At 36.9% G+C, this 17,541-nt stretch overlaps 1 long non-coding RNA gene across 2 annotated transcripts in view; it reads left to right on the forward strand.

Annotated features, from left to right (window-relative positions):
- Positions 1-17,541, forward strand: part of LOC122796597 — an 833,012-nt gene that overhangs the window by 66,281 nt on the left and 749,190 nt on the right. The gene's annotated exons all lie outside the window — the stretch shown is intronic.

A 17,541-nucleotide genomic window follows, 5' to 3' on the forward strand; every position in this document is an offset into this window, starting at 1 on the left:
TCTTGCCTGGGCAAGGGGGGGTCAGGTAGGCAGCACCCCCATGACAGACTTCTGGAAGGGAGTGCCAGGCAGACAGCAGTGGGGCCTGGAGAGGTTCTGCCCAAATGAGGGAAGTCAGGCAGCACCCCCCATAACTGAAATCCATAAGCGAATACTGGGTGGATTGTGGTGGAACCTGCAAAGCTCCTGTCCAGGTGAGGGAGTGAGGTAGCATCCCTTGGGCCAGTGTGGTATTTCAGACCTGGGCCAGCCAGGGGTGTCGAACTTCAGCACTGACAGGCTGAGAACTGACCCGTAAAGCCAGATCTGTGATCTTGTGCCCCTGGCCCCCAGGGAAGCAGAGATAGGGCCACCATAGGCCAGAGTAATTGTTTTGAGTGTGAAGCAGTGTTGATGAAGGGAAGGGGTGATTGTCAAGGCTTTTTGTATGATGTGTATTATGTTTTATTCTTTGAGGGAGGAGGCCAGCAAACTCAAAGACTGCCCCGGGCAGCACAAACTCTAGCTCCACCACTGGCTGACATACTTTATAAAGTTCCTTAATTTTACAGATATTTGTTTTCTCATCCTCAGTCTGATTTTGTAGCTATTTCTGTGTCAAAACTTGTTGCAACAACAACAACAAAAAAAAAATAGTTAATGCTAATCCCTTTCCCTCTAACAGAGGTGTCGAAGCTTTTGACATATTTGGGGAGCTTTATTTATTTTTGTTTAATTAACATTTGTTTACTGGGAAAGTCCAACTTTGGTAATACTTTATTTTCAGCATCAGCGTGGGGAGAAAAACTCCATTCACATTGACATAATACAGTTACAGTTAAATAACAAAGTTATTTCAAAACCTAATTCAGAGGAACAATATATTAACTGAGTAAATAATTACAGCTTCATTTCATACAGAATGAACCTATACATTCAGCCTGCAAATATTTGGACAGAGATAACAAGCTGAAAAAAAGAACACTGTCAATAGTTAAAGAAATTCAGAAGTTACAGTTCATAAAGATAATGTTATACACACTTTGGAAAAGAGATGACTAGATAACAAAGCCTGGGCAAAATTGTGTTTGTCCTTTATCTAAGAATTAGATTAACTGTGTTCAGAGAGAAAGTCACAAAAATCTTACCATGTCAATGGATGAAGCCAAATCCTAGTACAAAACGTAATCAAGAGGCAAAACCAAGGAGGTGGTAAACATGGTAGTTAAAAGATAACTTGAGTTTAATGAAGTGTAAGCGGTTTTGCGTTGCTTCCACAACACTTCTTCAGATACAGTAAAATAACATCTCAAAATACTTGTATTTAAGTCTCCATAAACCAATAAAATACTAGGAGTAGTCACGTGACATATAAAACAGTCAGCTGACTCTTCAGTTACATATTTGTTTTTTATGATGAATGTGCTATTTGGGATTTTGAAAGCTGGAGTTTAGGTCAGGTGATTAGTATAAGTTTCAGTGGATATGAAGGATGCTTGCTGGCAAATACCAATCTTAAACTCCTGCAGGAGGTTCCTTACATTTTTTGTGAAAAGTCAAGATTGTAATTTTGCGGTCATTTGTTTCTGGCTGGACAGCAATTCCAAGACTCATCTCAGAATGTTTTTCAGTAGAGACAGAGTTCTCATGATTAAGGTATTCACATTTGTCCTTCAGTGTATAATTATTTCATTCAGAAATTGTCCAAACAGCAGTTATAGGAGCACTTAGTGGTCAAGAAGATCCATTTTCTGTAATCCCTTGAGTGTACAATGAATGAGAACCTTTTGGAAATGAAACTCTCCAGCAGGAAATGTTTCTGGAGCTGAACTTGCCAGTGCTCAGGAATTCTTCTAACACCACAAGCATGCACATCATGCCATCCTTATTTCACTGGGCAATGCTGTAGCCCATTTTATTTGATAGGCTCCTCTTAAATGTTATATGGCGCATATTAGCTAGCCTTTTGATGTGGCAAAATGTCAGGCTTCACATGAGGATATTACAAAATTATGAGAAGATATTTGTTGCAGTTGAAAGATTACTTATGTAAGGCTAAGAAGTTCCTGTTATGCTATCCTTTTTCAAATGACACAGTTGATGAATGTCATCTGATCAGCAAAACTTTGTTTATTTTTCCTTTCTGGCCTCATGTTATTTGATCATGCATACCTTAGCTTATGTGTAGGAAATGCACCCAGAATCTTGTTTAAGTTGGGAAACTTTTCCTGGGAGTTCTGCAGGTAATACGTTATGAATAGAGTGACAGTAATGTTGCACATATGGAAGATTACTTGAGGTCTTAAGAACTTTGCAGATGTCTTGCAGCTGAGCTGTGGGAATTAACACCGTTTTTGGATCTTTATGTAGTAGCCATTTTTGTGCCAAGAGAATGCAATGCCCTGCCAGATAGACTTAACTGTGATAGTCATCTAGATCGTGAGTAGAAGTTTTAGCCGGAATTTTCCAACTTCTTGCATCCTTGTGAGTATTAAGGGTATGTCAGAATTGTATCTTTTGGCATCCCAAGTCATGTTGTAGTTTCAAACATTTTAGACAGGTCCACAAAATGTTCTATCACAGAAAGTGGGGGAACCAGCTCTATGCATACCCTCCTCTCCCCATGGTTCAGAGAGTTCTTTTAAAAGCAAGAAGAGAAATAATCCACCTTATTCTGATTGTCTTGCATTGGCTGGGACTGCCACAGTTATTCCTCCATTTACAAAGTCCTGCTGCATGCCCTTGCTTCAGCTTGCAACTGCATTATGGGATTTCATTTCCTACAAGAGATGGTTTTCCTTGTTTATTCACTTTCGCATGCTCTGGGCTAAGCCTGGAAAAAGGACCAGAGGAATTAATTCTTGACCCAGTTAACAAATTAAATAAATGAATGACTGAATGAGCAAAAATATAAATTTATATAAGTAAAATGAAAGTACCACCCGTTCAGGAAAAAAGAAGTAACATGCATTACTTTGAGAAATAAATGATGGACTCTACATGAATTCAGTTAAAAATGTTCAGAAAACAGTAATCCATATTCCAGATGAAAATAAGTGGCTGAAAATGTTCAGTCTTTCAAGGAAGATAGTACACTTCTACACATGATGCCTTCTGATGGTTATTATACATTAGGTCATCTGCCATACAGTGTTCACTTGTTGGTAGTATTTCAAGACAGCAAGAAGTTCAGTATAGGTGGTGATGTCAGAACTGTACATCCTCCTGATGCTTCAAGGAGTCTAATATTGCTTGTTCATATTTGCATTAATCATTCTAAAACCATGATACACACAACATCTTAAAATATTTTATCTTAAAGCTTCCATGATGAAAAACAAAACTGTGTTGATATTTGACCTCTGCTTAGTGCAGGTAAATAGATATTAATTATTTTTCATATAATATTTATTTATATTGTCATAATTTTCATTTGTTTCTAATTGTTTCAACAGTGAAGTAGCACAGACAGAATCGCTTAGCTTCATGTGAAAGCTCTCAGCTGGATTTAAAAAATGTTACTGATAGTATGTGTGTAACATGAGCAGTCACTGAGATTATAGGTTGCTTACAAAATATTACAAACGTAATCGTTACTGTGTCTACTGTGACTTATAAAATCCAGTTTAAGACATAGAACCTAAAGAATGTTACTACTGTAAAAACAGTTTGTGCTGAAGAGTTTGCTATATACACTTCTTTAGTAACCTGTATGGTTCTAGAGATATCAGCATTTGTTTGAAGTGTGAGGATGTAACTTAATTCTAACAAAAAGATCAGGCTCCTTCCATTGAAAGCTGCAGTGTAAACCTCCAGAGCTCCATTGGAGGGAATGAGTTTAGTTCCTCTTATCAGTTCATAGAATAAGAGTTGCTTATCACGTCTGTTTGTAACTATGCATTGTGTTAGTATCAGAAGTAGCATTCTCCCACACCATGTAGATGGAGTGCTGATATTATGATTGAAATGTTTTGTAATGGGTAGTTTTGTCATTATTGGTTCATGCATTTTTTTTTTCTGTTCTACTGAAAAAAATTCAAAACCTACAAATTTAACAAGTGGTGCTATGGATGTGATTAGTGAAACTTGAAAGGTTTAAGGGGAAATGAAAAGTTTTTTAGTTTATTGGGTAAACAACCAGATTTTATTTTACAAAAAAAATAATCATAATCTTACATATTATATAAGAATAAGAATCAGACTTTCCTGCCAGAAATGTACACAAAAAATTAAAGGGTCTTTCAAATGTGGGAACTGTAACATGTGTTGTTTTATTTTTTTTTATATTATATTTATTTTTATTAATATTTATAATAAATAATACCATAATAATTATATATGCATATGCAGTATTATATATTTTATTTTTTATTATTATTTTTATAATTAAATAAAAAGACAAAGTGTAGTAACACATTTATGCAATAAATATAAATAAATAATAAAAAAATTTTATTTTTTTTATTTAGTTTAGAGTTTTAGAACAAGTTAATATTGATTTTAGGGGAATTTGTTGAAGTGAAGAGAGAAATACAGAGAAGACTAAAACACTTTTAAGACTCTGTGTGTAAAAAGTATCTTTTTCTAACTCTGTTTGTTAAATTAATTTGTTAAATATTTAATGTCTTATATGAACTTTAATACATTTGTACATAGTTAATATATATTTTAAGTGTCATTTGTTAGAGGGATGTTCTTTTTTTTATTTCAGCTTAGGTTACTTAGTATTTAAACATTTAAAATTACAAAAACTGAATAGTCTGTTAGAAAGAAGTCTGTTAGAAAGCCAAGAAAAGCATGATGGGTTGGTGGAGTGGGAACCACTTTGGAACCACTTTTTGAGAGTGTTTGCCAAGAAATTGCCCTGATGAAACTTGCCTTTGAATTGAAGATTGAGAAATACATAATAGGGTTGATGTGAGTTACTCGCAAAACTCCATTTTCTCTGCATCATGTTGGTGCTGTGTGTACTGTTTATAATATAGGGTGCTTGGCCCTCTGGCATCTCTTTCAGGTTGTATTTTTTAGGTCTTGGAGCATTGCTGGTTTGGAATTTATAACCCTGCAACAGAGCACTGATCACTGAGGGGATACATTACATTATCATAGAATATGCTGTCTTAGCTGTGTACAGAAAGTGTTTCTTCACTGTAGTGCATATTGACTGGTATGTGTATGGGCTGTATGTATTTCTGTTTAAAGGATCTAAGCAATTGTGCTTCATTCTGACAGCCTCAGTAAGATTCTTTTTAATGTGTATTTGTATTCCTCTACCATCATAAACCAAATCCTCTGTGCTGACTGTTTTACAATTATGTGGTTGAGGATGGGAAGCTTGACCTGAAAATGTTGGAACTGTGAACATCAAAGATCAGACTTCCAAACACCAGCAATATGAAAGCCCAGCTTTGACCCCCCTTCCAGACTAATGTTAGCACTTGTTTCCGGGTCTGGAGTGGTAAGGTATATTTGGGATTCAAGGCTGCGTTCAACATGGTGTATAATCGGTATTTGGCATTTTGGCAGTACATTTTGGTGTTTCTGGTGGACAAGCTTCCATATAATTAGAACTGCAGTGCAAGGAGAAGTGGTTTGAGTTGAGTGCTTCTGGTTTTTCTTATACTTGATTTTGACTGGCATTCCAGTATTTTTTCATGCCTCACAACCTTTTGTTTCCATCTAGATATTAAGTAAGCTGTCATGCAGCCAATGCATTGAAATATTTTTATTCTTCTACACTTATTGTTGTCTTGATTGGACTTTCATAATGATGGTTTGCCACCCAGGGCAGTGTATTTAATTAAAGTTAGTTTTTTGTGGTTTTGTGCATAGCTCCTCCCCTTTCTGGTTGACCACACCCCTTCCCCTTGACCCCACCCATTCTGCTGTCTCCTGCAGCCCCCCTGTGATTTGAAGTCACCAGCCGCCACTGCATAATACAGGGTTACAATCCACTGACCCGCTCATAATTCATTGTAGTGCATGTAGATTTCTTCTCTGTGTACTGCAAACTGATTAAAAGTAAGGTTTGAAAACAATGGGCTGTGTTGTTCTGGCTCTGACAACTGGTAAAAGCAGTGGAGGAGTGGTTGACGTATTATGAATTCCCAGTGTAAGGGAAGCAATTTAATTTGTGATAGTTTGTGTAGTTTAGCAGACAACAGGCAGAAACAGGAATTGAAACAAAGCCATTTTGTGCCCTGCTGCTGCACTTAAAATATTCAATCATGGCAATAAACCAAAATGTAACAAAAGAAAACCATATGAAACAATGGCTCATCTGCTGTTAAAGTCATCAGGGAGCTGTAAAAGGAAGAGGAAGGAGAGGGAGCATTTAACAGCATCCCAAATTCATAGATCATGGAATGCTTACAGATGTGTAAGATGCACTCTACATTGATCAGTTACATAGCAATACTCTAAAACAATAGCAAACCATTTTATAAATGAGTCATAATAAAAGGCAAATTATTATCCCAGGAATAAAGATCCAAATGGGGATTTTCCAGGGTGATTCATTGTCACCATTTCTGTTTTGTCTTGCCCTTGACACAGTAAGTCATTTAGATAATAGACTAGGCTATGGTTGCAGCTTGGCTTCCAAAAAACAACCTTGTCCAAACACATTTCATGGATAATGTAAAACAGTATAGCTCATCAGACAAGCATCTGAAAGCCCAATTACAATTGGTGAAAACTTTCACAATTGATACAAGATTGACTTTGATCTTGATAAATGTGCAGAAACAGCTATTATAGCTAGAATTAGAAGCATCAAGAAAATGTTACAGGAATGTGATATAAAGGAATGGAAATAGGAGGGTGTGTACTTGTATCAGGAATAAATGAAGGGTGGATCATAAAATATGAACAAATTAGATCAAAACATTGTAATACTTCAGAAAACTAACGCTAATACTGAAAACTGCCTTGATATCTAGAATTAAAGTCCAAGCTATAAATCAGCTTGCTGTTCCTGTTCTAACTTACAGCTATTTTGTGATTGACTGTCTGCATTGGATAAGTTGGTCAAGAAAAAAGAAAAATGCTTCATGCTTATCAAATAAAATACTAAAACCAATGCATGGCAAGATTATATATCCTCAATCCTGAATTGAGTTATGGGCCTCCTTGAAACTGTGTGTATAGGCCTGCAATCAGTCCTAGGACTGCATACATATTTGTTGATATCATCAGATCCAAACATTGTGAAAGTTTTAAACCATGAAGAAAACAAGTCTAAGGTTACAGCTTTGCTTAAATTAACAGAAGCATTCCATAAAGGAGCAGGAGTGGAAATCAAAAAGGTGTAGACAAAACAGAAAGCGACAAAAAAATAATATAAAGCACAGAACCAGAAGAAGAGGAAAGAAAACTGCTAAGTACACAGTTATAGTGGCAAGTATAGGCAACTCCCGGAACAACCACATGTCGATCAAGATTTGACAGATGAATGGTTAAAAAGGGAATCTAAAGCAAACGATGAAAGGCAATATAAAAAAAATGAAAGGTAATAATGACAGTTCATGGTAACAGGTTGCATACATGTTGACTTACAAAATCTATAGAAAAAAATGGGAGATACAGACAAATGCATATCCTGTAATATAGAAGCAGAAACAGCCACACATATAATTGAAGGTTGTGATATATTCCTGACTTATGGTCCGTATACTGAAAGGCACAAAAATGTGACAAGACTGTTGTACTGGGGATTGTGTAAAGTGCGTGACATACAGGTAGCTGAGAAGCATTAGAAACATGAATCACAAAAATTTGCTGGAAATGACAAAATTATGATTACATGCGATCATCCAATACCGACAGTTAAGATGGTAAAAGCAAGGAAACAAGCTATAGTAGTCGAAGGAAAAAGGGACATCAGTGCCATTAATCACTGGAATAAGCTACACCTAGTGATTATAGTTTCCTTCATACTGAAAGACACAAAGTCATAAAATACAAAGACATGCAAGCAGAAACTAAAATGATATGGAGTATAGATGCCCAGATAATTCCAACAGAAGTAGGAGCAACAGAGCTAATAAAAAAATAATTTTCAGTAGTACTTAAATATGCTTCTTATACCTGTAACTGCATAAGAATTTGCAGAAGGTGATTCTGAGTGCATGCAGGTGCTAAGAAAAACACTCTTGGCAAACATCAAAGATTGGATCAGAACTAATTTCATGAACTCCAGTCGTACCCCAAATCAGGAATGGAGTCCATTCCTGTCAAGGTATTACCAACCCAAAGCATTTGGAGAAATTAAAAAAGACAGAAAAACATGGAATAGACAGTGGAACATTTTTAACAGTACAGGAACAGCATATGAACAGTAAATAAACATAGCAGTTCAGCATATACATACAGGCAAGTTTGAGTCTGTGGAGTAACAGGTAAAGTTGTGAAGTATGAAATGAGGGTGATAAAAACAGGGCTAATTTAAACTATAGCAGGGTGATTGAAGCAAGAGCATGAGGCCTGCTTGGTGAAGTATTTTTTGCCTGAGTGTGAAGATGTATGTTGTGGATTTCTAAGAGCAGTGACTCCCAAAAGGTGGGTGCTGTAACACAGAAGGCATGATCATTTGATGAAAGGAGTTAGTACGCCTACAGAGGACTACAGCATTGTTATATTAGGAATGGAGGTGATAAAGGGTCTCTTTCACAGAGACTCTATGAGCTAGAAGGACTGCAGACTGACTGCTGAGGGTTTGTATGCTAAGCAGAGTCAGGTAATATTTGCATGTTCGAGAAAAGGAAATCATTTGGCTCTTTGAAGGGTAATGTAGGGATGTTCACTTCTTGGTGAAAGAATGATAAAGCAACAGATCTTTCTGGACCAAGTTTGGAAATCTTTCTGATTTTTCATGTAGGAGTAGGTGAGTAGGGTAAGGGCATATTCCATTAGTAGTGGTAGTTTATTTGTGGCAGTGGCATTTCGGCCTTCAGGTGTCAGGTACTGAGCAATGTTGTGGTGGCCATACAGGGTAGTCTCACTGTAAAATGTAAAAGGATAATGAGATGTTTTGCATTACTGTCTATCTGGTCCCAGTGTATAGCTTATTAAAAATAGCAACATTTGTTGTAGGAGTACCGTGAAATCCAGCACGAAATTAGAAAAGGATAACTATAGTGCACATGATTTCTTACTGTATAGCTGTATCTGTGGAATCCAGCAGAATTTTTTTTACATTAGCTTCCACAAAGTCATAGTATAGGACAGTAAAATGGATTGGAAGCCCCACTGTGTGGCTGATAGCAGGGCAGTTTCTGTATGGTTGCATACCTCTAAACTATACAGATGTTTGCAGAATGTCCAGATTTTTGCATCATATTTTTCATCTGCTTCTCATAAAATTGTGGTTTAATGGCAAATCTTTGAGGACTGAAATCAGAAAATAATGGCTCACGTTTGAGTTTCAGACTTCATATCCTTCAGAAAAATTCATGCTAATGCATAACCTGTTATTCTATCTGCTTTCTAAGTTTGTAAGAGCAATATATAAAAAGTGTCCATATTTTTAGCCTTTGTCCCCCTATTATTTGTGCCTTTCTCCAGATTTCTTGCTCTAACAGGTAGAGAGATATGTATGGCTATGAAAGGACAGCAACATTTATTAAATTAGTGCCTGTGAAGTTCCATTGCAGTGTTACAAATAAACCAACAATTTTTGCATTACTGCTTTTCCAATCCCAATGTGTAGCTGAAAAGGGCAGCACATTTGTTACATTAATGAGACAATTGTGATATCTATAACAGGATGGGAACACACATTGGATTAGTGTCTGGGAAACCTAGCTGTGTATCTGTGAAAGGATTTGTGTTTTGTGTCATGTATGGATGCAGCTATGTGCTATAGTGTCTTCCTTGTTAGCTTGCAGAGAATGTAACACTACAAATCTTATTTTGTAGTTAGGATCACGCATAACCATTTTCTCCTTTTCCTAGATGTTCCTGAGCAACCCTCCATCTGACTTGCACATGCATTTTGTTCGTTCTAGCTGAGAGCGTAGTCCATTGTGCCTCTGACATGCTTTTAATGACAGTAAATGCCTGAGTTTGCTGTTGATGGAATCATGCTGCTATGCCACAGCACTTAACACTGCTTACTGAAAATGGAGAGATTTTCAGTCAAGGCTGGCAGCAAGGCAAAAGATATATTTTCTTTCAGATGGTTTATTTATTATGTATCTTATTTTGTTTGTCTTAAGAAATGACATTAAATGAGTTGAGGTGACTGTTCTTTTAGCAAACAGATGTGTGTGTGCATGTGTGCATGCATATACACTTATAGTTGGGAAGGAGAAAAATACTGTGAAATGAATGACCCATGTTCACTACAAAAAATAATTTGAATGTGCATTGATCACATTACAATGGGTGCTTGAACACTCAAAGCAGAGAAGTAAAATTACTCAGAAAGAGCTGTACTTTCTTGAAGGACCCAGTTTTGAATAAGTTGTCAAGATAGACTAGAAAATGAAGCTAACAGGCTTGAGTATACAGCATAGTGCAGTGTTAAGTTTCTTGATTTTTACATATGGAAGAGCATGAATAGCTCTACTAACTGGCACCATTAGCTGTTTTTCACTGGCATGCACAATTTGTGTGTGTGTGTGTGTGTGTGTGTATATATATATATATATATATATATATATATATATATATATATATATATATATATATATATATATATATATATATATATATATATATATATATATATGTCTTTGCTTTTTGACTTACTTATTTTGGTTTTGTTGGCTGGACATGTTTAGCTGGACTAAGGCAGTTTGTGTTACGGTGCTGGCTAGTCCCATATACAGTAGAGACCCAGGAAGAAAAGCTCCAGCAGGGATTGTATGTTTAACAGTACAGGAAGCATACATCACATTAAATAAAATGTTCAGTTTCTACAGGCAAAATAAAGCTAGAAAGGTATATTTATATACAGCTGTAGGTATATGTTCAAGAAAAGATGTATTGTGTTTTTAACACTTATTTACAGTCCTTTTTATGTACATGTATTTACGATGAGGAAGTTAAAGTAGATGTGTGTGTTTAGAAGGGTGGAGTCTTCCTTAAATGTGAGGAATATGAAATTTGTTACAGCATATGTCTCTGTGTATAATAATTAGGAGAATGTATATGTATAATAATAATAAGGTATGTGTATGTATAATAATAATAATAATATCTTTGTATGTATAATAAGAATGATAATGTATTTGTATGTATAATAAGAATGTCTATGTATGTACAATAAGAAGAAGAATGTCTATGTATGTATAATAAGAAGATGAATGTCTCTGTATATAGAATAACAGTAATGTACTAGGCATACATTTAAATGGAGTTGCCAGTAAAGGGCAATTGGCATGCTCCTTTTCAATTAAATGTTGTGAAGCTGTTGGTGAAGTCACATCATGTATTTTGCCTCTTCATTCTGCCATTTATGACATTTTTATATGTAACTGTGTACAGATATTCCATAGCATCAGTATAAATCTTCATTTGTCACCAAAGGATGTTTCCTTCATGCTACATTATATTTTTGAAATTTTGTACTCTGTGAGATCATTTTTTTAGAATGTGATTTTATTCCTTTTCATGGGTTCATAGGTACTTACTAAGCTGTTGATCTGTGAGGATGTTAAGAAGCTTAGCTTTGTATTCCCTTTAGCCCTTATATTTTATGTAAAAATAACCCAAAGATGGGCAGAACAAGGATATTTTGTTACATTTATGTCTTTTTTTATTCATGAAGGACAAGGGTGCTAAACTGGGGGTGAATTTGGGGTTACCCATTCATTCATGACTTGTCAGACCCACTGCAGAGGCTCTTCAATACTATAATAGAGTAAGAGAAATATTTTCCTTTATGTGGATTGGAAAACAGTTCCATAGAAGTGGTATTCTCTGTGATACATATCCATCTCACCAACATTTTCTAATTATAGGTTCATAGGTTCATGGGTATATGTTACCTCAAAAATAGCCCTTTTCCTGCTTTTGTTTGCCATATCTGTTGAAATGGTTTCCTCTGTGTAGTTCAATACAATGTTATTTTGTTGTAGAATGCTTTATCAGTTGCCTGAGGGTGCTATTGGGATTGGAATTTTACAAGCACAACATGGAAACCATGCGGCAAGACACTGTGGCCCTTGACAATTTACCCTAAAAATAGGGGATAAATGCCCAGACTAGAAACCCTTGTTTAAAAGATTAGTCATGTTAAAGTGAAAAGTTCACAGAACAAGAGAATATGAATTAACTGCATTTTCCAAAGTAGAAGTCTGTAACTCTAACGATTGTCATTAAGTGCTCCGTGGTTCTTCTCTTCCAAACTTTCCAATTTTAAGACAGACATAACAATGTTTTGGGTGCAAATAAGTACAAATGAGAAGTGTGTGAGGCACTTGTGAAACAGGCTATTCATAAACAACAGCATTAATAAATAAGGTGATTTCAAAAACAAATACTGTCGTATTGTCTTTGCTTTTTGGGTCTTTTTTAAATTGGGTTATCAGAAGCCTAGTCTGTATAGTACTAGAGGTGTGCATTTTATAATACTGCCCAATCGCTCCATAGAAGATGATCTAGTGTGAACCAATCCAAAAGATGTTTCAGCACACCAGTGGAAAAGCAATGAGTACTAAAGAGTTAATGAGGACATTTGGCTGCTTGACGATTCATCACTATGCAATACAAAATGCGGTGAAAGTGAAGAAATTTAAACTGTAGATGTTTTTGTATTTTTGAATTTTGTAAAAGTGTCATTCTTAAAATGTTTTTGTAATACTTTGGAGCTTTTCTACCTGGATCTCCGCTGAAAATGGGCTCATTCCCAGTCGCACTTTTCCAGTAATCAAACATCAATCAATATAAAAATAAACAATGTACACAATAGAAGAAACTTGTGTAGGAAGATGTAAAAAATAAAAGGATGCATTAATAATGCTAGACAAATGATTACATGGCCCATAAGATGCCAAGCAATATACAACTTTAAAATGACGTGGACATCTGCCCATCCAGTAGTCCAGATTATTCTTAAATGTAGTCCAATGCTACCTTTTTTGACTTGTGGTGGCAACTTATTCCATAGGCTAGGAGTGTGCTGTCTAGTGAGTCTTGTATATGTTTTGGTGTGAATTTAGGTCTCCAGTGGGAGTATTTGTAGCAGCACTGAGTTTAGAAAAAAAGTGGGTGGTTAGATAGGACTGGGTCTTTCGTGGCTTGAAGAACTAGGCACTTGGGATGGATGAAAACTGGAAATTCACACCGGGGGTGGCACCCATGTCCCTCATGGACAAGAGCAGTTGGTGTTGACAATAAACTCGCTCTGCAAATTATGTCTACCTAATAAGGACAATTGAGGCAACTTGGAATTAACATGGCTAGGTTTATAAGGGCTGTAGGTTCGATAGTCTAGTAACCACCTATGAACCTATGAGCAACCACTAGGGCCTTTAAAAGCCTAGCTGTGAAACCCAAATGTGTCCCATAAGTTATATGTTTTAGATGTTTATATAAGAGTGATTGTTGGTTCCGACATGATTTACTGACTGCATCTGTACATCAGAGGTAACCACTAGGGCCTTTAAAAGCCTAGCTGTGAAACCCAAATGTGTCCCACAAGTTATATGTTTTAGATGTTTATATAAGAGTGATTGTTGGTTCCGACATGATTTACTGACTGCATCTGTACATCAGAGGTATGGGCACCAAACAAGGGGTGAATTTTCCACTTCCCATCCAATGGTCCAAGTTACACTTAAATAGGGTTAAGGAGGGATTTTGTTTCACATAGATGGAGAACCTGTTCCAGAGAAAGGGAATTCTCTGAGATACATATTTGTCTCTCCAACATGTCCTGTTTATGTTGCGAGCAAAATTTAGGTCTTTAGATCTAGTAGTTCTGATGCTGTGTGTTTTGCAGATGTGAAAAGGTGCATCAGTACAGGGTATAGGGATGCCTTGTATGCCAGGCATAGATCACCTCTCAATAGTCTATAAGAGACTGAGTATAGAGATAGGGCTTTGAGATGATCTGCATAGGATATTGTGTTTATGCCCTGTATCTTTTTTGTAAGGAACCTTTGCAATGTTCCAGTTGCTACAAGTATCTGGTCAGGTGGGGCTACTTTACTTACCTGAATGGCCACACCACCGACTTTCACTTCACCGAGACGAAAGGACTGACAAACCAGAAGACAGACATCCAGAACACCAACACCGCTTGGCCATCCTGTTGAACTTTGCCCCTTACCCCTGCGATTGTACAATCTCAGAGTTGGTATATTTAGTTAGGTAGGTGTGGGGGGCAAAGCCCCCCACATGGGTGGGTTTAATTTTGTTTGGTTTATTTATTTTTTTTTTGGGATGGCCAAGCAGTTACTTACCTGGAGTGGAAAGTCGGTGGTCCAGATGTCGGTCTTCTGGTCTGTCAGTCCTTTCGTCTCAGCGAAGCGAAAATCAGTGGTGTGGCTGTTCGGGTAAGTAAAGTAGACCCGGTCAGATACATACCAAAGGGGCATTATACTCATTGATGGGACTGATGATGGCTGAGTATAATGGTACAATGGCTTCCCTGAACTTAGATGCCATGCAGTTATAAGTTGAGCAACACAGAAAGATTTCCTTACTACCTTGGATACATGTTGGTCAAAGGTCAGGTTAATGTCTACATATTTTCCCAGATTCGTGACTAGTGTTTTATTGATGATGTAGTTTCCTGCAGTGGCTGACTTCTCAAATGGTAGTATAATGCATTTCTTGGCATTGAGTTTTAAGCCATGGCTTTGACACCAGTCATTTGTCTGTGTTAGACCCTCTTGTAAGATGTTAGTATCTTGGGGGGGTTCTGTGACTGCCCCCAGGTTGCAATCATCTGAAAATGTGGTCAGCAAGAGGCTGCGGGACTAGCACAGAGTCTTCAGGGACTCCACTGGTGACTGATTTCTTTGAGGAAGTGGTCTCACCAATTCTAACTTCCTGGGTTCTGTTTGTGAGCCAGCTGTTATATTGGGATTTATGCCTAATTTCATAAGTTTGCTAAAATGCCAGAGTGGGGTATTGTATCAAATGCCTTGGCCAATTCAAGTTAGGCAGAATGCACTGTTTTACCCTCATCTGTTGCCTTGGTGACCTTCCCAAAGAAGTCCACCGGGTTCATTAGGCATGACTTTCCTTTGGCAAAGCCAAATTGGGATGGATCCAATATCTGAAACTCTCCTTTGTCTTTGTTCATCATTTCCATGATAATTCTTTCCATGGCTTTGCAGATAAAAATAGAGAGATTAATGGGTCTGCAGTTTCCAGGATCTGTTGATGGTCTGCCCTTATGAAGAGGGGTGATCATTGCAGTTCTCCATTCTCATGGCACAAAGCCTGTTTTAAGACTTTAGTTAAATAGTAACTCCAGTGGCCCTGATAGGTCATTTTCTAAACTATTCAGGAGGCATCCTGGGATATTTTCAGGACCCAATGAGGCTGTTTTCTAGGTCTTAACAAGCACAGCCAGGATATGCTCTCTGTTTATAGTTGGAGGGGTTATGTTTGAAGGTATTTCTTGGGAGGTGGCTGGGGTTAAGTGGGGGATAAAGCTGGAACTGAATGTGCTATTATTGTCCGGCTCAGTAAATATGGCACCATTAACCACCAGTTTAGCACACTGCTGTGCGCTGCCTTTGAGAATTCTGACATAGCTGAAGAAGGACTTATGGTTGTCTTTTGCATGGGAGGCTACTATTTTAAACACAATTAGTAAAGTATCACTTAAGACACAGGCAAACATACCTCAAGCATGCATTAACAGAAAAGAAAACAAACCATTTTAACAGTTTTCCATTAAGATACAATATATATCACATATATTTTCTTTGCTATCATCATCAGTCCAACATTTAATAAAACTGCTGAATTCCTGTCTTCCCTTAAACCTCACTCCTTCTCCTCATGAACATTACTCTGCATGTATTGGTTCCACAATTTCCATTTACTTCTGTGTAAGTTGCTCCTTCCCTTTTCTAAAGATCCCTCTTCCAGTTATTTTATCTCATTTATTGTATTCAGTACCTCAAATACAGTTGGTGAAACTTTGATTTCCATTTTCTAGTAATTACTTTTTTGTCAGCCAACAGATTTAAACTTAATAAGGCCTTACTGTGTCTTAGCAATTCGTATTCTGTATCCCAGCTCAAAATAATCATTACCTTACTAACAGCCATATTCTCATCCAATACTTCTGATAGAGTACTCCATAGGGGATTTTTAAAATCTGCCAACTCATTACACTCTTAAAACATACATTTGCAGTTACCTCTTTCTTCTCCAGCACACCTCCAACATTTGCTATATACCTGAGGAAAAAGTCTGTTTGGGGTACAAAAATACCTATGTAAACACTTCCAAGCAGAAATCCTAAACCTTCTGGACTAGGCTGCTTAATTGGAAGCCATACATATGTCTTCCCATTGTTTTCTTGTAAATTGCTTTTCTGGTCTCTCTTCCCATTGTTTTCTAACCTCCTCTGAGTGATTCTTATAGTTATCATGCAGTGTTTTATATGGCCTACTAATTATCCATTTTTTAACAGCGGCATCTGTTCTAGATTCAACTAAAAACTCTATCAGAGAAGATTGTTTGCTTAAAATCCCCCAATCCCTTTTTGTTTGCCTGTATTCTGAGATCAAGCCCTGGTATGCAAGGCAGTCTCTAGCTTGCAATCAAAATGTCTTCTTGGCCTCATCCCACTCAATTACCTTTCCTGCTTGAGCTATTTGCTCCCAATGTCTTGGTTCCTTTGCCAAGTTTTTTTCTGTAAATTCCAGCCCTCTTGCCTATTTTATGTACCCCTAATTACAGTAATCACTATTGGCAACATCTCCTTTCTTGATTCACATATTGGCTTAGTTCTTAGAATACTTTCTGCTACTTTATAAATATAATGTTCTGTATGGTCGTTATTGTTTTCCTTAAGGATCTACATCCAAAATCCCACTCTCTCTCTATTTCTTGAACTTCCCCCTTGCTTCATTCATCATTATCCCTTTCCAGTTTGAATTATAAACTTCTGTTTGAGTTACGTATATGAGCCTTAACTGTGCAGCTCTAAAATATCCCTTCAAATCAGGTAAACCTAAACCACCTTGTTTTATTGGAAAGATCAACTTATCCCACTTAACTCTCACCTTCTTTCCCTTCTGGATAAATTCTTTCCATTTGTTATTAATTATTGTCCACAACTTCCCCTTGGGTTGATAAAAGTATGCCTGACCTGTATACAAGACTAAAAGGATTGAAAATATTTTCACTGCTTGTACCTTGCTATCCATATCCATAAGTAAGAGTTTCCAGTTTCTCAATGTTTGTATTATCTCTTGTTTAGTCTGTTCCCTCATATCCTTAGCTACCATAGCAGAAGCCTTTTTAATCCATACTGCTAAATATCCATCTTATTGTGTCCCCATAAATATAGGTATTGCTGAACCAGTTTGTGTGTGGGTACATAATTTATGGCTATAGCCTTTGTTTTATCTTCATTGATTTTAT

Source organism: Protopterus annectens, chromosome 3.part0 (genome assembly GCF_019279795.1).
Source record: "Protopterus annectens isolate FY-2018-M chromosome 3.part0, PAN1.0, whole genome shotgun sequence".
Classification (NCBI taxonomy): Eukaryota; Metazoa; Chordata; order Ceratodontiformes; family Protopteridae; genus Protopterus; species Protopterus annectens.